Source organism: Mus musculus, chromosome 4 (genome assembly GCF_000001635.26).
Source record: "Mus musculus strain C57BL/6J chromosome 4, GRCm38.p6 C57BL/6J".
NCBI lineage: Eukaryota > Metazoa > Chordata > Mammalia > Rodentia > Muridae > Mus > Mus musculus.
In genome coordinates, this window is record NC_000070.6 from 12,172,254 (window position 1) to 12,197,424 (window position 25,171).

General features: G+C 43.3%; 1 long non-coding RNA gene across 1 annotated transcript; it reads left to right on the forward strand.

The window, feature by feature from the left end:
• Positions 1 to 1,779: 1,779 nt before the first annotated feature.
• On the forward strand, positions 1,780 to 14,017 carry Gm46846. The gene is made up of 2 exons (XR_001784247.2): positions 1,780 to 9,695; positions 13,496 to 14,017. It is a non-coding gene; the product is annotated as a predicted gene, 46846 (long non-coding RNA).
• The last annotated feature ends 11,154 nt before the right edge of the window (positions 14,018 to 25,171 follow it).

Consider the following 25,171-nt stretch of genomic DNA (forward strand, 5'->3'; position numbering starts at 1 on the left):
TAAGGAACTCAGGGCAGGAACCTGGAGGCAGGAATTGAAGCAGAGGCCATGTAGCAACACTGCTGGCTGGCCTATTTGATTGACTTTCTTATATACCCCAGGACCTCTTGCACAGGGGCAATACTGTCTACCCTTCCATGTCAATCATCAATCAAGAAAACAGCCTACAGGTCAATCTGATAGGGACATTTTCTGAATGTTCCCTCTTCTCGGGTAACTCTAACTTTGGTCAAATTAACCAAACAGAAACAAACAAACAACAATAACAACAATAAAAATAAGAACAGTAACAACAAAACAGAAACAGAAAAAAAAGCACACCAGTGCTTACTCCCTCATCTTTACTGGTCTTTAATGCCATCTGTTCCCCCTCTTGCAGGTAACTGAGTTTCTACTTTGTGAAAAAGATTGTTAGACCCAGTCGAGGTATGGGCCTGAATGAAGGTTCCCCAATTGGAAGAGTCACAGATAACCCAGAGCCTTCCTCTAGCTTCTGAGAGGGAGTCTTCTCTTCCGAGTGAACTTGGGGTCCAACTTCAAGCTTTGTCTACTTCTCAAATGCCCATAATTTCTGAGAATAAAGTCTTTGCTCTTACAGTGCTCACAGCCTTGGTGGAATGATAAAGCTAGCCAAACAGTCAAACACATATAACACAGCCCAGAAATGTGCTACCGTGTCAGGTTTCGTTGTATAAACAAATTATAAGGCCTAGTGGCTTCCACAACTCCACTAGTCAGTTTAGGATTCTGTAAACGACACAGATGGTTCTTCTTTGGTTCTGTTCAGCTAGGTTCTTTCCTGCCTTTCCAGGTGGCGAGTCTGTTACTAGCAGTATAATTTCACTAAATGCTATGGTGCTGAGCAAATAAGTTCTGCAATTGGGAGGTAGGGAGCCAGATGTGTCCAACCCCACCCCCTAAAAGCTCATCTTAAGACCAGTAGGAGTAAGAATTGCTCCCTCCTTGTTCTGGGCCTGCATGCCATGGTAGTGCATGTATCCTTGTGACCCACACCTCTACCACCATTGAGGTAGTCACATAGCCTGGTGGCTACATTACAGGCTTAAGCACCTGGAATTCCTCTTCATGCAGATGAAGCATTCCCAGTACCTCAGTACCAACCAATAATGTACACTCACCCTGAAAAATACCTACCCACTACCCAAGGTTTATATAGCCCTTATTTTCCTCAAATAAAGAGAGCTGTAACTCTGGAAAAACGTCCAGCCAACAGAGTTCCTGCAGACCCAGGACCCACCCTGTCTGGTGATTCTTCATTTTTTCCAATCCAGCCTAGTGCAAAACAGTGCCTGAGTACCCTGAAGGCTGAAGCAGAACTGGCCAATTTGAATATGGTTTGAGTGTTCTCAAAGAGTACATGACGCAGAGGCTTGGTTTGCTCTTTAATGTATGGTGAGAGGTGTGGACATTTAGAGAGCAGCCTAAAAGCCATGGAGACTACCGCTCTTGGAAGGGATTAAGGTGTGTGTGGTTGTTTGTTTGTTTGTTTGTTTGTTTTTTTGAGTCTCTTATTATTAGTTTCTGGAAAGGTTATAGACCAGAGTCTTACCCCACCTGGATGTGACTTTTTCCATCTATACCTGTTGCTACCATCATGACCAAATCCACTATATGAAGTCTATCAGAGCAGAGCTACTAGCCAGAATTGTGAACCAAATCAACATGTATTTGTATACACTTGTCAGCCTGAAGTATTTTTGAAAGATTTATTTATTTATTTATTTATTTATTTATTTATTATGTTTATGTGAATGCCTCTTGAGTTTATATGCACCTTGTGTGCACAGGAAGGCCAGAGAAAGGTTTCCCTGGAACTGGAGTTGCAGGCTGTTGTGAGCCACCATGTCGGTTCTGGGAATGAAACGAACATCTGCACGAGCAATAAGCCCTCATAACTTCTGATCCACTGCTTCAGCCCACTAGCCACAGGTATTTTATGATGATAATATAAAGTAGACAGATACAGGTGGCCTAACATGCCATGCATGCAGCAGGGAACCTGTCAGCTGAGGCAACATGCCTTTTATTTTCCACCAGGTCAGCCTGGATTCTTCAGATAGCTTCTTTCTAAACTGGCCAGCAAGACATGGCAAGTCCCATTGTACACATGCTTTTAAAGTGTCTGCCTAATTATCATGGATTCCTAGGTACTATTGGTTGATACAAGTTACATGGTCCACATTAAAATTGCACACTAATTATCACGGGCCCAGGGAGTGGTTGCTTCTGTTTGTTATTCCATGTATCAGTTGGACCTTCATGGCACCAAGAGAACATGTGCTTACAACAGAGCTTCGGTTTGACCTCACTGAAGAAGTTCAGTGAAGAGGAAGCATTTCAACTAAGACCAGAAGAATGAGAAGGGGTTAACTAGAAGAAAGGGGGATTAAAATTAGGCCAATGAGAGGGACAGCATAGGCAAATTGTCTCCTTCTTTCCCAAGACAGCTCTTTTCTCCCTCTAAAATTGCATATCTTGTATCTGTATGGATGTGACTCCTGTCAATAATAAATTTGATGGCCAATGGCCTAGGCAGGAAATAGGAGGTGGGACATCAGGGAGGCAGAAAGGACTCTGGGAGAGTGCCAGGTAGGAGGTTTGCTAGGGAAGATGTGATTAGATGAATGCATGGTACCTAAGCATAGGAAGCCAGCCAGATTTACTATGTTAGATGAGCTGAAGTCATCAATGAATACATGAATGAGTGAAAACCCCATGGCTGAGAGTTTTCTTGTGTGTGAGGAAGTAGGAGTGGAGGTGGTTGTGGAATTTGATGAGGGGATGGGTAGGAGAGGTCCTGCAGAACATTTTGGCTAATACTAATGAATTTTGACTTTGGTCCTTGTATGAGTCATGGTTCTCCCGAGGAAAAGAACCAACAGGTTGTGTATGTGTATAGTACAATATATAAATTCATTATAAGGAAATGATCCAAGTGATTATAAGGGCCAAGTGACCTCAAGATCTGCAGCTTAGAGGCAACACGGGATAACCAGCATGGAACAACAGTTCAAGTGTAAGAGCTAGAAAAGCTGATGCTGCGAATATCTCTATGGAAGCTAGAGGTCTAATCCTCAAAAGTGTGTTTCAGTCCTAGTCTGAGTGTCAGCTCACACCAGATGGCAGGCTCTAACCTATTCAGATCTCTGATTAGTGGAAGAGGGTTTATTTTAGTTAGAGTTTTACTTCTGTGAAGAGACACCATGACTAAGGCAACTCTTATAAGGACACTATTTAATTGGGGTTGTCTTTGAGGTTCAGTCCATTATCAAGGTGGGAGTATGGCAGTGTCCAGGCTGGCATAACACTGGAGGAGTTCTACATCTTCATCTGAAAGCCACTGGGAGAAGACTGGCTCCTAGGTGCTTAGGAGGAGGGTCTCATTGCCTACCCACACGGTGATATACTTCCTCCAACAAGGCCACACCCACTCCAACTAGGTCACACTTCCTAAAAGTGACACTCCCAGGGCCAAGCATATTCAAACCACCACAGTTCACTCCCTGGCCCCCATAGGCTTGTTCAAACACATGTGTCTATGGGGGCCATACCTAGCCATAGCATATTAAAAAATAAGTTTTGTCCAATTTTCAACGTCTCTATAGTCTATAGCAGTCTCAACAATGTTAAAAGTTCAAAGTTCAATGTCTCTTCTGAGATTTGTCCAATCACTTAACTTTAACCCCCAAAGCAAGACAGGAAATCATCTGGGCAAACTCTGAACTCTGCATCTCCACGTCTGATGTCAAAGCAGTCTTCAGATCTCCAGCTCCTTTTCCATCTTTGTTGACTGCAACAAACTTCTTTCTCCTGGGCTGGTTCTACTCCCTATTAGCAGCTTTCCTTGGCAGGTATTCCATGGTTCTGGCATCCTTAACATCTTGGGGTCTCCAAATCAACCTCAGTTTCACAACTTCCTGTTCTAATATCTAGGATCCATATATGTTCTTCTGGGCTTCTCCAAAGGGCTTTCATCACTTCTCCAGCTCTGCCCTCTGTAGCACTCTAGGCTGTAGTTGACTCTACTCCACTGCTGCTGATGTTCTTGGTGGTCATCCCATGTTACTGGCTTCTCTAATATGCCGGAGTCTTTTGACTGCCAATAGACTTCATCAATAGCCTCTCTTCATGGTGCCAAACCTCAAGTTCTTTGCATGACCCCTTCTGACCTGGGCCATCAACTACAACTGCGGCTGCACTTTTATCAATGGCCTTCCATGCCCTCTCACAGTCCCAAGCCTCAGCTGCTCATGTCCATACATTTCATATTTTTCCTTTCTCAGCTTGCTACACTTGTTCAAACACTTTTCATAAGACTTAATCAGAAAACAAAGTCTGTTGAGGTTTTTTGAGACTTTCTTTGTCAATGCAATTAATATAAATCTCTTTAACTTAGCCACAGGTAGACTTTTTAGACCAGGGCAAAAAAGCAGCCACATTCTTCAACAAAATATCACAAGAACAGTCTCTCAGCCACATATTAAAATTCTTCTCCTCTGAAACCTCTAGAGTCAGCTCCCACCCCTTCCCTTCCCTTCCCTCTTCTTCCCTTCCCTCCCCTCCCCTCCCCTCCCCTCCCTTCCCCTCCCCTCTACTCCCCTTTTCTTTCCTATCCTATTCTACCTTACCTCAGTTGAGAAAATATCTCCACCAAACTAGCCTGTAGGCAAGTCTTTAGGACATTTTCTCCATTCTTGATCAATGTGGGAAAGACCAGCCCAATGTCAGCCGTGTCATCCCTGGACATGGTGACCCTGGATCGTATAAGAAATTAGGGTGAGGGAGTCATGGGGAGCAAGCCAGTGAGCAGTGCCCTCCATGAGTTCTGTTTCAGTTCCTGCCTTGGTTTCCTGCTCTGACTTCCCGACATTGGTAGATGATAACCTTAAGCCAAAGGAACCTTTTCCTCTGAAAATTGCTTTTCATAATGGTGTTCATCACAGCAAAAGAAACGGAAGTAAGATGCAAGGACATCACCCTATACCTCTCTCAAGATTCCTGTTCTACAAAGTTCTTAACACATGTAAACATTTCAATTCTGTTCTCTATTTGGAGGAAAGAGGGTGTTTGTTTTAGGGTAAATCCATCATTGAACATAGCAGTCCTGACTGAGAATTACTGTCTTGGGTTACAAGTAGTATAGGTTTTGCCTTTGCCAGTACAACTACACGATGCCTGCGTGTTTTAAAGTCAGCATAACATTATTTTTAAAAACATTTAATGAGTCTCAGTTTGTTTAGTATGGCTGAAGAGGGGCCTGATGGAGACATGCTTAATTAACTTATACTCTTATAATTAAGTATTAGATATGGAGAAAAAGTCATGTTCCATATGCTAGACTTGCCATGGGTCATTAAAGAATACTTCCCAATCCTCTGTTTTGGAATTTAGAGGTTATAACACACTGTAAGTTAGAATTATTATAATTTTAAAAATGTTATTATTTTGCTAATCTAAGCTTTTTCTCTCACTTCCCTTGTCCCACTTAATGAGTGAGCCAATAATGTCAGGAGTACAGGAGTATCTTGTTTAACATGCACAAGACCCTGGGGTCATCCCAGCTCTTAGTTTCCCCTCACCAAAGAAAAACAAATAAACACAAATACTTAATAAAAATTGTAGTATATTTTATTTAGTTACTAATAGTGGGTTAATACCTAAAAATTATAACCTTTAAAAGAACTGGTCCTTAATTTTTTTTTTAATTAGACAAAGAAAAGAGGACGTTTTACCTATAAGTCTTCCTTAAAGGAAAGTAGGTTAAACAAATTTCTTTAATGTCAATGTATAAAAGTAGACATTTTCTCTAACAGAAGACACACACACACACACACACATTGTATGTATTAGTAAATTCATGACTTTTGGGTTTATTTTATGACTGGCCTATCCAGTTTCACCAGGACCATGTTGTGTGGCTGTTGTTTTGGACTATCCATTAAAGCAAGGCGGAGTCACCAGTGGGCATACACCTAAAGGGAGTGCTTCCCTCCTCCCTCAGAATGTATCAGTAGCACATAGTTCTGCAGAAGAGTCGGCTCTTCAGAGCCTCTTCTCCATCCATGCCTGATTATGGACAGGTCCATTCTTGGTGTAGGCAGCTGTGCTGCTGTGACTGCAATCTCTGTATCTTGCATAGGTGCTGGCATTTTGCAGCCCATCCCCCTATTATCTAGTTCTTATATACTTTGTCCCCCATCCTTCAGCAATGTTCTCTGAGTTTTAGAGGGGACAGTATAAATGTCTTGATGAGAACTAATGACTCATTTGCCACTTATTCTCAGAACCTTGTGCAGCAATTTGTCTCTACTCATCAGCATGAAATGCTTTTGTGAAATGCTAAAATGCTTTTCTGGTTAGGCTGTGTGTAACATTTGTCTATGGGTGTTAACATTAATATATAGAATGAAATACTATGTAAATTTAGCTAAACCATACTCAATTTCTGTCTAGACCTATGACCTCCTGTACGATACATTTATAGTACTAGGTGTTAGTGTCAGGACCTCTGAAACATGTGACATCACATAGACAACAGTGCGACCTACACACCTGTTGCTAAGACAACGGCCACCATATTCCCATTATCCATTGGGCTCTCCATCCACCTTTACCTATGACCACATCACCATTCATGTATATAAGAGGAATGCCCCTCTCTCTCCCTCTCTCTCTTTCTACATTCTACACATCATTTGATGCCTAAACCGGGAAAATCAGCGGTAGCACCAACAGCTGCTGCGGAGCATCACAGCGGGAACCAGCAGAGGTGGTGGAATCACAGCCATGTGCAGAGTGTGCTGCTACCAGCGACCGTAGCCTGCAACCGTGGCTGCTGTGAGTATGTTGGCTCTCCACTGCCACTCAGCTACAACCACCGCCAGTGGAGCAGGCCAGAACTCTCACTGCCCGATGGAACTTCTGCCCGGCCCGCTGTGTATGCCATCTGGGAGCAGAGGAACTGGCAGCATCCCAGCCCCTCAGCTGGTTGCTAGAGAAATCACAGACTTCCATCACAGTGAGCTCCTGCTGCTGCTACTGACACAGTGGGACATACAACTTCTACCACATGAGCTGTGCTGCCCTGGTCCATCTTGTGGGGCTTGCTTCTGCCAGACCCACACCTACCCACTCAGTTCTAGGTTTCTATTTACCAGTTCGCTATAATTTTCACACAGACACCAGCATTTTAATTGGTAGGGTCGGTCGGCAAGAGGGCCCCTAATTTCCCAGATAGGGCCTGGCCAGCTTTTTCTGTGCAGTAAGGGGTTGGCATTTTATAGTCACGCCTCCCAGCTGCCATACGAATTAGGACATCGGCCCTTTGAATGACCATTCCCTTGAAAGTGTCTCTCCCTCCCCTCCCTCTCCGAGCTCTTGCAGCTGTTTAAGAAACCCCTGGATCTAGGGTAGAGCCCTTTCTACAGTAAGTCCGGAGCTTACTATGTAGCCTCTAGGGTGTCCTTGTGACGACTTGGGCCTCTAGCCTGGCTGATTTGTTTTTGGTTGTTGAATTATTCTTGGGATGCCGGTATGAATAACCCAATAATCCCCCAATGGGTGCTGCAATGTCTTCAAACGTACCTCCAGGCACTCCACTGGGATGTCTCCTGGAAAATCTCAAATCTTTGAAGCTAATGCCTGACTGGAAGGCATAAAAATTCATATACCTCTGCAATAAGTCTGGATTCAGTACCAGCTAGATAATAATTCCAAATGGCCACTTAATGGTACCCTAGATCCAATTATTTTGAGGGATCTTAATACATACTGCCAGCGAGCTGGTAAATGAAAAGAGGCTCCCTATGTCAAGGCATTCATCTATCTTCACTCCAATTCCTCCATGTGCTCTTTTTGTTCCCCAACCCAACTTCTCTTATCCATGAAACCTACAAAACCTCCACCAAATGATGTTACAATGCTAGATCCAGCTAACGAACCACCTCCTTTCTGCTGCAGGCCTGTTTCCATGCTGCCGAAAACCCAAACTGCTGCCTCAGTTTCTCCTTCTCACCAGGATACCCCAGAGCCTGCTACCTCTACTTCTCCAGGCCCCTCCCCTTCTTCTGTGCTAGTTGCAGGTCGCTCCAAATGCCCTATATTGGCAGCTACCTTCATCCCCCCCAAGGCTACAGCCAACCCCCCCCCCAAGTCCTTCTCCCCTAGGGACACCTGGCCCAACATTGGTTCTTCCCCTAAGAGAAGTTGCTGGGGTAGATGGCCTTGTCAGAGTACATGTTCTTTTCTCGCCAAGTGAACTTTCTTAAATAGAAAGCAGACTCTAACTCCTGTAACTCCTCCACCTTTATTAAAGAGTTTTGATACATTACTCAATCTTACAGCTTGACTTTCCATGATGTACATATGATACTCACTAATAACTTACTTCCCAAGGAACGCAGGTAAGGATGGGAGCAAGTGAGAATGCCTGCAGATGAAATTCATCAAACAGACAGAGCATATCCAGGTGAATCAGAGACAGTGCTTGACCAGGATCCTTGATGGGATCATAATTCTGCAGGCGGTATTTTAGCCAGAGACACGTTTATTACATGTTTTTTGGTGGACCTAAGAAAGGCAGCCTTAAAGCTGGTAAATTTTGAAAAACTCCAAGAGGTTGTCCAGGACAAACAGGAAAATTCATCTCAATTTTTAGAACACTTCACAAAGGCTTTATTGCAGCGTACCAATCTGGACTCCGGAAACCCAGAAGGTAAGCAACGTCTGATGACCTACTTCTTTTCTCAGAGCTACCCTGACATAAGAGGTAAACTAAAAAAAGCTAGAGAGGGGACCCCAAACTCCACAGGCAGAAGTTTAAGCACTGGCCTTCAAAGTGTACCATGGGAGAGATGAGAAAGCCCTCAAACAAAAATACTATATGCTGGCAAAAGCTGTCCAACCAGCCCCAGCCACTGCCCTGAACTCCTGGTCTTCTAAGACTCAGACACCATCAAATACCTGCTACACATGTGGTCAACAAGGTCACTGGGCAAAAACCTGCCCTAGCTTCCACAAGCCAAGGGGACCATGCCCTAGGTGCCATCAAGAGGAACAATGGGCTGTCGATTGCCCTCATGCTACACAGAACAGAGGGACATCACCCCTAGATAACCCTCAACCTGATCTGCTAAGGCTTGGCTATGGCCAACTGAGGTGGCCTGAGCTCTCCTGAACTGACCAGTGCCATAACTAGTAGGGAGCCCCGGGTAAATATCATGGCATGTGGGCAGCTCATCTCTTTCCTCTTGGACACTGGAGCTACTTACTTGGTCCTAATGGAGTTTTGGGAATCCACTTCTTCTCATCTTCCTGTTGTTGGGGTAAGAGTACAGCCTTACTTTCCTCAGCAGACTCCACCACTTAGTTGTATTTTTAGGGGGTGTACCTCTCACCCATTCCTTTTTGGTAGTGCCAACATGTCCAGTCCCCTTATTGGAAAGGGATCTTCTGTCTAGGCTGGGGGCCTCTATTTCCTTTGCTTCCCCCATTTGCCTAAACCCAAGCTCACCAGCAGTTCCTCTGCTCCTTCTTCAAGCCAGCCAACCTACTAACACTACCATGTTATTTCCTTTACCAGCTTCTCAGATAGATGCCTGAGTCTGGGACATCCAAAACCTTTCTATTGCTAAACACCATTCTCCTGTTGTCATCCAGTTACTGGACTCTACCAGGTACCTAACCTAATCTCAATACTCTCTCTTTCTCTCCAGAGCCTCAGGGGAATTAAGCCTATCATTTCTGATCTCTTGAGAAAAAAAAAAAAAAAAAAAAACTCCTTTGCTCTACCTCTTCCCCTTTTAACAACTCTATACTAGCAGTTAAGAAACCTAATGGTACCTATCTCCTGGTTCAAGATCTCAGGCATATTAATTCTGCACTGGCTCCTCTCCATCCTATTGTGGCTAACCATTACACACTTCTTTATACTATTCCTTTGGGGACTTCCCATTTCTCAGTCCTAGATCTCAAGGATGCATTTTTCTCTATCCCTCTAGACACCCAGTCACAGAACATATTTGCTTTTGCCTGGACAGATCCTGATACCCACTTTTCTACCCAACTTACCTGGACTGTTCTACCTCAGGGATTTCGGGACACCCCACATCTATTTGGCCCGGCCCTGGGTTCTGACTTACTCTCTCTGTCTCTCCCTAAATCCAAGAGTATACTTTACATAGATGGCGTCCTTCTCTGTAGCCCCTCTCTAGAAATTAGCCAAGCTGAAACCTCTGCTCTTCTAAATTTCCTCTCCAGTCGAGACTACAGGGTCTCACCTTCTAAAGTGCAACTGTCCACCCCTCAGGTCACCTATTTGGGACTAACAATTACCCTAGATAGGAATAATCTGATTCAGTCTCGAACTGTTCCTTCTACAAAGGAAGAGATTTTATCATTCCTAGGTATAGCCAGTTTTTTATGTTCCTGGGTTCCTTCCTTTTTCCTCCTTTCCTGCCCCTTATATGAAGCAGCGTTAGGCCCCACCCACGAACCTCTTCTCAAACCTATTTCCAAGCCCTTTCAGAGGTTCCAACAGGCTCTCCCAAGGCTCCAGCTTTACATCTCCCTGACCTGACTCATCCTTTTTCTCTCTACATAACTGAAAAAGAGGGATTTGCCCTTGGAGTCTTAGGTCGTCAACTGGGACCTTCTCTTGCACCCGTAGCATACTTGTTGAAAAAACTAGATCTAACCATCCAACAATAGACACCTTGTATCCGCACTTTAGCGCTGATGAACTCCTTATTTGAGAGTCAAAAACAAAACAAAACAAAACAAAACAAAACAAAAAAGAAAACAAAACAAAAACCAAAAAACTAAGCTTTGGGTCACCTATAACTGTCTTCTCTCCTCATAACTTGTCACAGCTTCTAACTTATAAAGGCTTACAGTCTCTACTTCCCTCCAGGGTTCTTTCTCTTCTGGTAGCTCTAACAGAAGATCCCTCTCTCACCTTCCAATCATGCCTGCCTCTTAATATTTCCAATCTTCTTCCTCGACCAAATACTGACCACTCCCTATCTCACTCCTGCACTGAAACTTACACATACAGGAGGGCACATTGCCTCAGGCCATCTATACCTGGTACACAGATGGCAGCTTCTTTTTATATGAAGGGGCCAGAAGACCTGGCTATGCCATAGTATCAAACACTGAAGTGGTAGAGGCACAGGCTCTTCCTGCTCATACCACCCATCAACAGGCTGAACTAATAGCCCTTACCCGTGCCTTTCAACTGGTACAGGGAAGATCCCTCAACATCTACACAGATTCCAAATCTTCTTGTCCTATGCTGCTATCTGGAAGGAGCGCAGGGTACTTACCACAAGGATCAGTAACTAATGCAAACCAAATTATGGCCATGCTAAAAGCCTCCCATCTCCCCACAGCTATTGGGATTATCCACTGAAGATCCTACCAGATGGATGACTCTATTGTCTCGAAGGGAAACAATCGAGCTGATGAGTCAGCTAGAGCTGTGGCCCTTAGGAGCCTAGACTTGTCTCATTCTCCCCAGGACATTCATACACTACAACCTACATCTCCACCATCATCCCCTGACACCCGCCAAACTCTGTCCTATCTTCACCAACTCTTTCATCCTAACAGCCAAGCATTGTCTTCTTTTGTCAAGAAAACAGCCTACTCCTGAAGATCTAAGCTTTTTAAAATCTATCACTGCTTCTTACAAAATCTTTCAGATGTCTGACTTCAACTCAAGGTATTGTAGCATCCCTTCCCCTACCCATCAGGCTAGAGGTTCCCTTCCTGGAACTGACTGGAAACTTGACTTTACTCACATGCCCACTGTCAGATGTGCCAAGTACCTCCTGTTTTGGTGGACACTTTTTTGGGGGTGGGTAGAGGCATTTCCCACATCTAACAAAAGGGTTCAGGCAGTCTCTGATCTCCTCCTCAGAAAGATCATCCCCCAGTTTGGTGTCCCAGCCTCTCTCCAATCAGACAACGGTCCTGATTTACTTCCCAAGTTTCTCAGATCCTATCTAAGGCCCTAGACATTCCCTGGCATTTTCATATTCCCTATCACCCTCAATTTTCAGGTAAGGTAGAAAGAACTAACCGCTCTTTAAAAACCACTCTTGTTAAGCTGTCACAAGAACTTCACCTTGATTGGGTAAAACTTCTACCCCTGTCTCTTTTCAGGCTACAACCTCTCCCCAAGCAACCTCTCCTCATCTCACCCTTTGAACTCATGTATGGATGTCCAGTCCTAACTCCTGGTCTTTCACCTAAATGTTCTCACCTCCCAGATCATCTACTCACCCCCATTACTTTGCCACCTCTGTTCTCTCCTATGGAATTTTGTTGACCACCATCTACCGTGGCCACAAACTGTCTCCTGTCTACTGTCTGTCAGCATTGGAGACTGAGTACTTCTATCCCCTCCAGATTGTCAGCCCTCACCCCTCTCTCCCAAATGGCAGGGCCCTTTTAAAGTAATCCTCATGACCCCTACAGGTGCTAAACTTCAGGGATTCTCTCATTGGATCCATCTGTCTCACCTCAAACCTTTCATTCCTTCACCTAAAAATGACTCTTCTTCATACGCATTGACCCTAACAGGACCATGTTCTGTTAAGTTCCAGAAGATGTCGAGATCACCTGTCTTGTCCCCAATCCCAGAAAATGAGACTCCACTCCGGAAGCCAAGCTCGACCTCACTGGATTAGACATAGATTTCTGTCTTCCCCCTACTGTTCATTTTCATCCAGAGTAGCCCTTACATCTGGAGATTTGAGGCCCAAGAAACCCCCATAGATAACAAACAGTCTTTCCAAATAGGGTCAGTAAACTGCTCCATGGCTGGATGCCAGGAACCAATCCAAATTGCTTTCATCTCTATATCTGTTATCCCATCTAAATATTATGATCTCTATACTTGCTTTCTCTTTGACCAACAAAAGATTATTGTAGAAAATGGTCAGACTAATATGGGGGCTGTCCATATTGGTCTTGTCATATACCAATGCTAGGATCATGGACCAATCATTTCTTCTATCAACACTGCAAGACACTCTTTTTCTACACATAAGACCTATGGGATTCCAGGCGGAAGACAGGAGGTATTGGTAAGCTCTACCATCAAAATCAGCCTGGGTCCCCAGTAAGTACCATCCATATCCAGAAACAGATTGATTCTTTGGCAGCTATGGTGCTTCAGAACCGACGGGGGCTAGATGTCCTGACAGCTAAAGAAGGTGGTCTTTGCCTGTTCCTTCAAGAAGAATGCTGTTTCTACATCAACCAATCCTGAATAGTAAGAAATAAAATCTAGGAGCTACAGTCAGACATAAAGAATTTCGGGGACCATGAGACCTCCACTTCTGGTATTTTAAAAAATCCTATATGGAAATGGATACTTCCTTTTGTAACACCTTTCTTAGTCATCCTCCTGGCATTATTATTTGCTCTCTGCCTCATTAATTTTGTTTCTGCATTCCTTCATCAACAGATACCAAGAATTTCTAACCAAAGTATTAATCAGCTCCTGTTGCAAGATTACCAGTTGCTGCCCACAGAAGAGCCATTGTCCACAGAGGATCCTGATGCGAAGGTTTACCAAGTAGATACCAATGGTGAAAGCCAGCCACACCCCAGAATGGACAACACCCCTAGACAGCAGGAAGCAGCTTAAGAGACACGCCACCCTCATTCCCTTTTCACCACCAGCTTTCCCCTCATTTCTTCCCCTTCTCTTTATAATAACAAGAAGGGAGGTATGTTGGTATCAGGACCTCTGAAACCTGTGACATCACATAGGCAACAATGTGACCTACACACTTGTTGCCAAGACAATGGCCACCATATTCCCAGCATCCACTGGACTCACCTCCCACCTTTATCTTTACCTGTGACCATGTCACCATCCAAATATATAAGAGAAATGCCCCCTCCTCTCTCCCTTCCCCCCTTTCTCTTTCTGCCACAACCTTCCTTGCTCTTCTCTGTCCCAATAAACTTTTTACACTTGGAACTGTTTTGGCCTAGTGTGCTGTGTTCAGATGCAAGCTGCTATTTTAACACATCACTAGGAATGGATTCCCTTCTGTGGAGTTGGCTTCAATCCAATCAGAGTAATTGGTGACATTTTAACTAAAGTGCCACTGTTGTACAGTGAGCACATCTTGCCTGGAAGATTGGGCTTGTGATTCATATGGTTCACAGTTGGGGAAGACCTTTGACGTTTTTTATCCCATAGTGCTTTGTTCAGTGCCACCTGGTACTGTGAAAGTTAGCTGGTACAAAGGAAGTGTTGTGCCCAGATCGAGAAAACCCCAAAGAGAACACCGGGAAGCACAACTCCAATACAAGAACATGAGTCTTTATTCAAGCTCAAGCTTGGGCCACAAACCTTCCTGATGCAACAGGGTAAGAGAGTGGCCCTGAGAGCTAGGGAAAGGGGGTTTATAAAGGAAAAAAAACTGTAAGTAGGGGTTTACAAGTGTTGGCAATACATGAGAGGGTAAAGGGATGTTGGCCTTTAAGCAAATTGGTTGACAGCACCTGGTTAAACCATAAGGAGGTAGCATATATCAAAAAGGAGCAGCTTGGCCTGGGAAAGACATGTTTTCTTCGTCCACTCTGTTGTTATCTGCTAGCTGCAGCTGCAGTGTCTATTTTGCTACTGCCAGGAACATTTTGTGATTTTTCTCAGACCTCAAGGGTGTTGTGCCTTATTCAGCCAGATACTGAGGCCTAGTGAGGAAGCCTGAGCCTTTGCTCGAGTTTAGAGAATATCTTGCTCACTTCCGTACTAGAATGACTTAGCATGACCTGCTTAAGCCTGCCTTTGCCTAGCCACCGCTGATCTAGAATATCTTCATTGGCCCTGTCAGTCACCCCATACCCTCTGTCACCCTTTCCCACCCCCTATGTCATTCAACCTTACCAAAAATCCCTACTTCCTTCCTCAACCCTATATAAAAAAAACACTGATACTCTAAAATGAGTTCTCAGTGGCTAAGTTGGAAAGAGTCTGAGCAATAAAATAAAGTAGTTCTGGATTCTAACCCAAAGTGAAAGATGGATATCTCTGAGTCCACGAGAAGGTAAGGTAATGATTGAATGAGAATAAGCAAGTATTGAGATAAATGGAGAAGATAGAGACTTCCCAGGCATAAGGACTCCATGTGATCTATACAGACACACTGTCTTCAAGTTGGATGAGTAACCCTGCCCCGTCCTCATGGACAAACAATGACTGTGTGGAACATGGAAAAAGGAAAAGAAAGATACTCTATAAAGATACGCTTGAGAAACATGACAAATTGCCTCAACAGGTGTCCCTGTCAATGCTGACAGTGAAAAGAGGTTCTATTAGTGTGTAACACATAGAATCACTTTAAAACACAATGAAAACAAGACAGGAGAGATGGCTCAGTAGTTAAGAGCACTGGCTGCTCTTCTGTGGAATGCAGGCTTCATTCCTAGCCCCCACATGGTCTGTAAGTGCATTCCCAGGGTAAACAATCACACACACATACACACACACACACACACACACACACACACACACACATGGTGCATAGACATATATGTAGACAAAACACTTATACACATTAACAAATAATAATAATAATACCCCCGCACAGTGGAAATGATATCATACACATCTGTGATCTTTGATTTCCAAGCTGATAACCCCCACCAGAGACGTGAGAAAAATCATCCAATATACACCAACACAGGGACACTTTACAGCATTACTGAGTAATTCTTGTCAACAGCTTTGAGGTCATCAAGAACGGAGAAAAATTGGAACAATTCCGTGGTCCAGGGCATCTAAATGAAACTTGAGATATGACAAGCACGTGGAATTCTGGTTACATCCTTGAACAGAAAGCACTCATTAAGCAAGGCAATGTGCAGTGAGAGGTAAGTGAATGAGATAAAGAGAAGCCCTTTGGGTTTCAGAAGCAAACTGCAACATAGCAGGCTCATTATAAGAAGTCCCATCAGGATGAAAGGCATTAAAAACCCTATAAAGTGATACTGTTACAGCTTCCCCCCTACCTCCCTTCCTTCTCTCTTCCTTCTCCCAAGTGGGTAAGTAGGCAAAGTATACCTCCAACCCTGCCCCAAATGTGCACACACAGTGAGCAGAGAGGGAATTTTATAAAAACGGAATGTGTGTGTATATACAAGAAGTGTTACGGTGTATGGGTGATGATCACAGGAAAATCTTGAGAGACCAGATCTTTTATGTTCAGACTCCATTTTTGAGAACTTGAACTCAGGTAAACTAACAGGCAGGTACCTAGCATTAGTTTCCAAGTTACCTCCCAAAAAAACCCAAGCCTAGCTCTAGTTTCTAGGCTAACCCCAACAAGACCTGTGTCTCCAGGTGTACTGGCTAGTTTTGTGTCAACTTGACACAGCTGGAGATATCACAGAGAAAGGAGCTCCAGTTGAGGAAATGCCTCCATGAGATCCAACTGTAAGGCATTTTCTCAATTAGTGATCAAGGGGGAAAGGCCCCTTGTGGGTGGGACCATCTCTGGGCTGATAGTCTTGGATTCTATAAGAGAGCAGGCTGAGCAAGCCAGGGGAGGCAAGCCAGTAAAGAACATCCCTCCATGGCCTCTGCATCAGCTCCTGCTCCCTGACCTGTTTGAGTTCCAGTCCTGACTTCCTTTGGTGATGAACAGCAGCATGGAAGTGTAAGCCGAATAAACCCTTTCCTCCCTAACTTGCTTCTTGGTCATGATGTTTGTGCAGGAATAGAAACCCTGACTAAGACACCAGGTTAATCCCCAACAAGCCCATCCTCTGCCTAACAACCACCACTGCAGAGGAAAGCAGAAGTTAAATTTATGGTTTGACTCCCAGCACCAGCCAATTATGCTAAAGGCCATTGTAGCTCTCCAATTATATGCTGGCCAGGCTAGAAATAACACACACACACACACACACACACACACACACACACATTTGTTGCCTTTCTATAACACGTTACCCCAATAGATGTTTGGGGCTTCTCTCCACCAAAACCATCCTGTGCGGTAGGCTGAGGTGAGGGGCCTGAGCTAACTCGATGTAATTGTGTCAGACCAGCTCCTGTCTGGTATTTTGGGGTTCCTTAATACTTTCCTGGCACTACAACCTCAGGTGTTGGTTCTCACCTACTTTGGGACAGGGTCTCTTCTTTGTTAGCTGCTGTGTATCCAGACCAGCTATCCCACAAACTTGAGAGGGATTTTCCTGTCTTTACCTCTTACATCACTGTGGGAGTGCTAGGATTCAGCTTTGTGCAATCTCTGGGAATCCAAACTCCACCCCTCACACTGCACAGCAAGTGCTTTAACCATGGGGCCATCTTCCCAGCCATCTCTCATATTTTTAATAATCAAAAGTCCTAGATAAGACAAACTCCTCTCCTCATTGCAGATAAATACATCACTCTGACCACCACTTCTCACAGTCACAATGATTGATCTGTCTTAAAAGTCTCCTTTACATGTGCTCTTTACATTTCTGCCCTCTGTGTGCATGTATAATATAGTAGGTTTTTTTGCATTATAACCTGATAACCATCATTTGCAAACCTTTTATAATTTACACCTTTATCATGACATTGCATGTTACACTTAGTGTAATGTAGACTTCTGCTGTTTGATTAAATTACAATGGTTGTATTCCTTATAAGATACTGGTTATTCATATTTTTTCTTGGCACATGATGAGCTGTAACACATATGTACTTGATTTTTCTCTGGTGTATCCACAAAGCTTGTCTTTTCATGTTGATGGTAGTAACTTTTATAGGACAGGAGTTTCCAATTGTAGGGTCTATTTTGAATGCATTTTTTAATGTATACTATGAGGTAAGGATGTAATTTTATCTTTTAAAAATATGACTAACCATTTGTGCCAAATTAATTTATTGAATAATTCATCCCCCCAACGGATTTTCATTACTATTTCTCTCATCTGCCAAGTTTATAGACATAGGTTGGCCTGTTTATAGGCATTCTTCACATTGGCCTCTTTGTTTATTGTTGTGTCAGTGCCAAACTGTGTTAATTGTATGTGCACAGCTCTGAATGGATTACATTACTTGAAACCAAGAAAAAGTTGTTTGGAAACTTCTAAAATCAGTGAAGCTGGCCTTAGGTGAATGCATGATAGGACAAGTTCGCTTTGTATCTTCTCTGCTCGAGACTTGGAGTCTCTCAGTTTTACAAAGAATCTGAGATTCCAATTTATTTATTTATTTATTTAGATATTTTCTTCATTTACATTTCAAATGCTATCCCAAAAGTCCCCTATACCCTCCCCCCGCCCTGCTTCCCTACCCACCCGCTCCCATTTCTTGGCTCTGGTGTTCCCCTGTACTGGGGCATATAAAGTTTGCAAGACCAAGGGGCCTCTCTTCCCAACCATGGCCAACTAGGCCATCTTCTGATTCATATGCAGCTAGAGACACGAGCTCTGAGGGTACTGATTAGTTCATATTGTTGTTCCGCCTATAGGGTTGCAGACCCCTTCAGCTCTTGAGTACTTTTCTCTAGCTCTTCCACTGGGGGCCCTGTATTCCATCCTAAAGATGACTGTGAGCATCCACTTCTGTATTTGCCAGGCACTGGCAAAACCTCACAGGAGACAGCTATATCAGGGTCCTTTCAGCAAAATCTTGCTGGCGTATGCAATAGTGTCTGCGTTTGGTGGCTGATTATGGGATGGACACCCGGGTGGGGCAGTCTCTAGATGGTCCATCCTTTCGTCTATGCTCCAAACTTTGTCTGTGCAACTCCTGCCATGGATATTTTATTCCTTACTCTAGGGAGGAATGAAGTATCCACGCGTTGCTCTTCCTTCTTGATTTTCTTGTTTAATTTAAAGTTAATAACCAAACCAAATCAAAACCAAGAAAGGCTGTACATTCCTAGTGAGGCGTTCAGTCCAACATTGCTGTGGGAACAGCTGGTGTGCTCCCTCTCTCTCCCCTCCCTTCCTCCATTTGTGGTTTTTTAACAGTGTCTCTGCAGCCCATGCTGGACTCAAGCTCCAAAGCTTGGGCTCAGGCTACACAGCCTAGGATGAGCTTGACCTTCGGAACCTTCTGCCACTGTGTGCCGGGTCACGGGGGTGGCACCACCATGCCTGGTTAATGTGGTGCTGGTGACTGAACCTGGAGCCTCAAGCATGCTAGGCAGGCACTCCACACTGAGCTCCACCCCTAACCCTCACCCTAGTTTATTTTTTATTTTCTCTGACGTATCCGCACAATTATCTTTTCATGTTGTTTTTAATAACCTTTATAGGACAGGCATTTTAAATTGTAGGTCCTAGTTTGAATGTATTTTTATGTATACCATGAAGTATTTGTGCCCAATTAATTTATCTAATTATTTGGCTCCCCCTTTCTTTCTAGCATTCCCTTCCTTCTGGGTACTTTGAAGTATACTGTTGTGGCTTCACTTACCTTACTATATGGAACATCAGAATTGAAAATTGTTCTTGATCCTGTTCTTCACCATTGCACAGTTGGCTCTAGAGATGCTAACTTTGCTAGGTGTAAATGAAACAGTCATTTGTTTATTTCTGCATCACGTAAAAGATGCGCAGAGGTGAGTTGCACAGTGATTTGTAGAGGCCCAGAAAGCAAACGTCTTTCAGATGTTGTAGTAGAATTTCAGTTCAGGCATTAGATGCAGGTTTTTGATTTCTGACAAATTTTGGAAAAGTGGAAAGTTAAGAAGATATTTCTAAAATTCAGAACTCTGGCAAAGGTTGTGGGGTGGATTAGGAAGGAGTTAGGATGGTAATAGTATGATTAGAGGCTGATGGAAATATTGCAGACCTGTATGCAATTCACAGAAAATAATAAAAACATTTTAAAAACTTTACCATGTAGGTTTATGTCTCTTTACAGATTTAAAAAATGTCTCACCAAACAACTAGCTTACATGTCATGAGCTAAATATTGACTCATTGTCTTTTCAAAGAAAGCTATAATAGCTGATCTAATAGAGAAATTTACTAATCAGGATAAATTGGGGTCCTCTTAATAAGGAGGGGCACGTGGCTATGGCATGGAGAATAACATTCATTGTGGCTCTCCCCAATTTGCAGAGCCCTCGGTAGGCTTTATGATCCATGGAATTTCCGTTGCATAGTTTTTTTTTTGTTTTTTTTTTTTGGTTTGTTTGTTTTTGTTTTGTTTTGTTTTGTTTTTGTTTTTGCTTTTGCTTTTGCTTTTTGCTTTTTAAATTTACTTGGAGTTCTTTTCTGGGAACACCAGGAGTTCTTAGAGATCATCTCAGTGTTTTGCTGTTTTTCTTGAGATGATATGATCAAACACTTCTTCATCTAGGTGGAGTTCCAATGGCAGATCAAAGAAATGGTTCTATCCAAGTTAAACCTGATGAACCATTGAGTTTACTGTTCTCATTTACAGGAGCATAGGTAAGCATGATGGTTATTCTTGGTTTTCAACTTGACTACATCTGAAATGACCTAAGACCCCCCAAGTGGAGGGCACACATAAAAGTAACTTTTATTCGCCAGGTAAGATTGTTGTCTTAAAGGCCTACTGCTGAAGAAACTTACAATTCCTAGCTCTTTCTGAACTGGGGCTGGCTGGTTCAACTCAGATGTTCAACTTCACTGCACTCTGCTTATGGATTCTGGTGTACACTGAAGATCAGTGGAGATATCCAGTCTAGGAACAATCACTGGATTCTTGGGCCTTCTGTACATAGACATTTTGGATTATCTGGACCACAGCTTTTAAGTCATTTTAATAAATCTCTTATCAGGTATGTTACTCCAGAGAACCCAAACTAATACAGTGAGGACTTAATTAAATGAACATGGGTGACTCAAAACCAGCTGCATTTTCCCCATAGCCTACTCCAGTATGGGTGGCAACTTATGAGAACTACATCAGTGGAGACCCCAACCCCAGTCAAACTTTCACATTCTATATACTCTAGCACAATCCCACAACATTAACAGCTGGGCAAGATTACATGGAGCTGGGTATGTGTGTTTAAGTGCTTGAATCTCAGTTCAGGGTTTGATCACTTCCCATGTCCTAGGAGGGGATGTTGATAGACTCAGCATGTGTCTCCTATGAGTGATAGTTGTTCTTGCTTTAAGATGGCAACAACTATGCCGTGATCTGAGGCTGGAGTTCCACAATACATGCCTCTTATTCCTTTGGTCTCTCCCTTTCAGTACAGGTAAGATATGCTCATGAGGACATTACTGACTATGCTATGGCAATTGGATATTGTTATTGCCCCTGAATGAAGCCTCTGACGCCAAATACAAATAATGAAATTATTTGGAAGAGCTTGCACATCTAATCATGATTTATTGACTCTTTCAAAGCAATGTACTTTCTGATTCAGATTCTTTTCTTCGTTGCCCCTTTCAATGATATTAGGGGAGTCTTTCTTTCTTACCTGGTTCTTTAGATGAGGAAGACCTGGGAACGTCTTACTTCTGAGTTTAACTGATGATTTATTTTGTACTCTTGCCTTTCAGTATCTGCACATGGATCCAGACATCTGCACATGTGTCTTCTCTATTAACTAGGGGAACTAGCCTACAACAAACTTGTTTCTTGTCTCTAGACCTACATTAATCTGTTCAGAGTGTCCATTATCATATGTTCCTTCTGGGACATAAAATTGCTTTGCTAAAAGTTTTTTTTGTGTCAAATGTATTAAATTTTATTTTAAAGTCTATACATTTTTAATTGGATATTTTATTTATTTACATTTCAAATGTTTTTCCCTTTCCTGATTCCCCCTCTGCAATCCCCCCAACCCTACCCCCCATTACCCTGCTTCAATGAGGGTGCTCCCCCCACTCTTGCCTCACTACTCTATCATTCCTCTACAATGGGGCATCAAACTTTCACAGGACCAAGGGCCTCCCCTCCCATTGATGCCAGATAAGGCCCCTTCAGCTCCTTCAGTACTTCCCCTAACTCCTACACTGGGGTCCCTGTGCTCAGCCAGATGGTTGGCTACAAGCATTCACATCTGTATTTGTCAGGATCTGGCAGAGCCTCTCAGAAGACAGCTGTATCAGGCTCCTGTCAGCAAGCATTTCTTAGTATGTTGAAATTTATTTAGGTGTTTCTCGGCCACTCAAGTTTCTTCAGTTAAGAATTCTGTTTAGCTTTGTTCCCCATTTTAAAAATAGGATTATTTGGTTGTCTAGGGTGTAACTTCTTGAGTTCTTTGTATATATTGGATATTAGCCCTGTATTGGATGTGGGATTGGTAAAGATCTTTTCCCAATCTGTTGGATACCATTTTGTCCTATTGAAAGTGTCCTTTGCCTTACATAAGCTTTGCAATTTTATGAAGTTCCATTTGATATTAGAGCATAAGCCATTGGTGTTCTGTTCAGGAACTATCCCCTGTGCCCATGTGTTATCAACTTTCCCCCATTTTCTCTTCTATTAGATTCAGTGTATCTGGTTTTATGTGGAGGTCCTTCATCCACTTGTACTTGAGCTTTGCACAGGGAGAATAGATCAATTTGCATTCTTCTACATGTTGACCTCCAGTTGAACCAGCAGCATTTGTTGAAAATGCTGTCTTTTTTCCACTGGATGGTTTTAGCTCTTCTGTCAAAGATCAAGAGACCATAGGTGTGTGGGTTCATTTATATTCTGTCTTAGTTATGTTTTTACTGCTGAGAACAGACACCATGGCCAAGGCAAGTCTTATAAAAAACAACGTTTAATTGGGGCTGGCTAACAGGTTCAGAGGTTCAGTCCATTATCATCAAGGTGGGAGCATGGCAGTATCCAGGCAGGCATGGTGCAGACAGAGCTGAGAGTTCTACGTCTTCATCTAAAGGCTACTAGTGGAAGAATGACTTCCAGGCAACTAGGGTGAGGGTCTTAAGCACACACCCATAGTGACACACCTATTCCAACAAGGCCACACCTCCAAATGGTGCCACTCCCTGGTCCAAGGATATACAAACCATCACAGGGTATTTAATTCTTTTTTTTCCCCAATTTTTATTAGGTATTTTCTTCATTTACATTACATATGCTATCCCCAAACTCCTCTATACTCCCCCCAACCCCCCGCTCCCCTACCCACCCACTCCCACTTCTTGGACCCGGTGTTCCCCTGTACTGGGGCATATAAAGTTTGCAAGACCAAGGGCCAATGATGGCCGACTAGGCCATCTTCTGCTACATATGCAGCTAGAGACAGGAGCTCTGGTGGTACTGGTTAGAACATATTGTTGTTCCACCTATAGGGTTGTAGACCCCCTCAACTCCTTGGGTACTTTCTCTAGCTCTTCCATTGGGGGTCTGTGTTCCATCCAATATCTGACTGTGAGCATCCACTTCTGTGTTTGCCAGGCACTGGCATAGTCTCACAAGAGATAGCTGTATCAGGGTTCTTTCAGCAAAATCTTGCTGGCATATGCAAAGTGTCTGAGTTTGGTGGCTGATTATGGGATGGATCCCTGAGTGGGGCAGTCTCTGGATGATCCATCCTTTAGTCTCAGCTCCAAACTGTGTCTCTGTAACTCCTTCCATGGGTGTTTTGTTCCCAATTCTAAGAAGGGGAAAAGTGTCCACAGTTTGGTCTTCTTTCTTCTTGAGGTTCATGTGCTTTGCAAATTGTATCTTGGTTATTCTAAGTTTCTGGGCTGATATCCACTTATCAGTGAATGCAGTGAGTTCTTTTGTGATTGGGCTACCTCACTCAGGATGATGCCCTCCAGATCCATCCATTTACCTAGGATTTTCATAAATTCATTGTTTTTCATTGCTGACTAGTACTCCATTGTGTAAATGTACCACATTTTCTGTACCCATTCTTCTTTTGAGGGACATCAGGGTTATTTCCAGCTTCTGGCTATTATAAATAAGGCTGCTATGAACATAGTGGAGCATGTGTCATTCTTACTGGTTGGAACATCTTCTGGATATACGCCCAGGAGAGGTATTGCAGGATCCTTTGGTAGTACTATGTCCAATTTTCTGAGGAACCACCAGACTGATCTCCAGAGTGGTTGTACAAGCTTGCAATCTCACCAACAGTGGAGGAGTGTTCTTTCTCCACATCCTCGCCAGCATCTGCTGTCACCTGAATTTTTGATCTTAGCCATTCTGACTGGTGTGAGGTGGAATCTCAGGGTTGTTTTGCTTTGCATTTCCCTGATGATTAAGGATGTTAAACATTTTTTTCAGGTGCTTCTTAACCATTCGGTATTCCTCAGGTGAGAATTCTTTGTTTAGCTCTGTGCCGAATTTTTTAATAGTGTTATTTGATTTTCTGAAGTCCATCTTCTTGAGTTCTTTATGTATATTGGATATTAGTCCCTTGTCTGATTTAGGGTTGGTAAAGATCTTTTCCCAATCTGTTGATGACCTTTTTGTCTTATTGACAGTGTCTTTTTTTTTTTCCATTTTTATTAGGTATTTAGCTCATTTACATTTCCAATGCTATACCAAAAGTCCCCCATACCCACCCACCCCCACTCCCCTGCCCACCTACTCCCCCTTTTTGGCCCTGGTGTTCCCCTGTACTGGGGCATATAAAGTTTTCAAGTCCAATGGGCCTCTCTTTCCAGTGATGGCCGACTAGGCCATCTTTTGATATATATGCAGGTAGAGTCAAGAGCTCCGGGGTACTGGTTAGTTCATAATGTTGTTCCACCTATAGGGTTGCAGATCCCTTTAGCTCCTTGGCTACTTTCTCTAGCTCCTCCATTGGGATCCCTGTGATCCATTAGCTGACTGTGAGCATCCACTTCTGTGTTTGCTAGGCCCCGGCATAGTCTCACAAGAGACAGCTACATCTGGGTCCTTTCAATAAAATCTTGCTAGTGTATGCAATGGTGTCAGCGTTTGGATGCTGATTATGGGGTGGATCCCTGGATATGGCAGTCTCTACATGGTCCATCCTTTCATCTCAGCTCCAAACTTTGTCTCTGTAACTCCTTCCATGGGTATTTTTTTCCCAATTCTAAGGAGGGGCATAGTGTCCACACTTCAGTCTTCATTCTTCTTGAGTTTCATGTGTTTAGCAAATTGTATCTTATATCTTGGGTATCCTAGGTTTGGGGCTAATATCCACTTATCAGTGAGTACATATTGTGTGAGTTTCTTTGTGAATGTGTTACCTCACTCAGG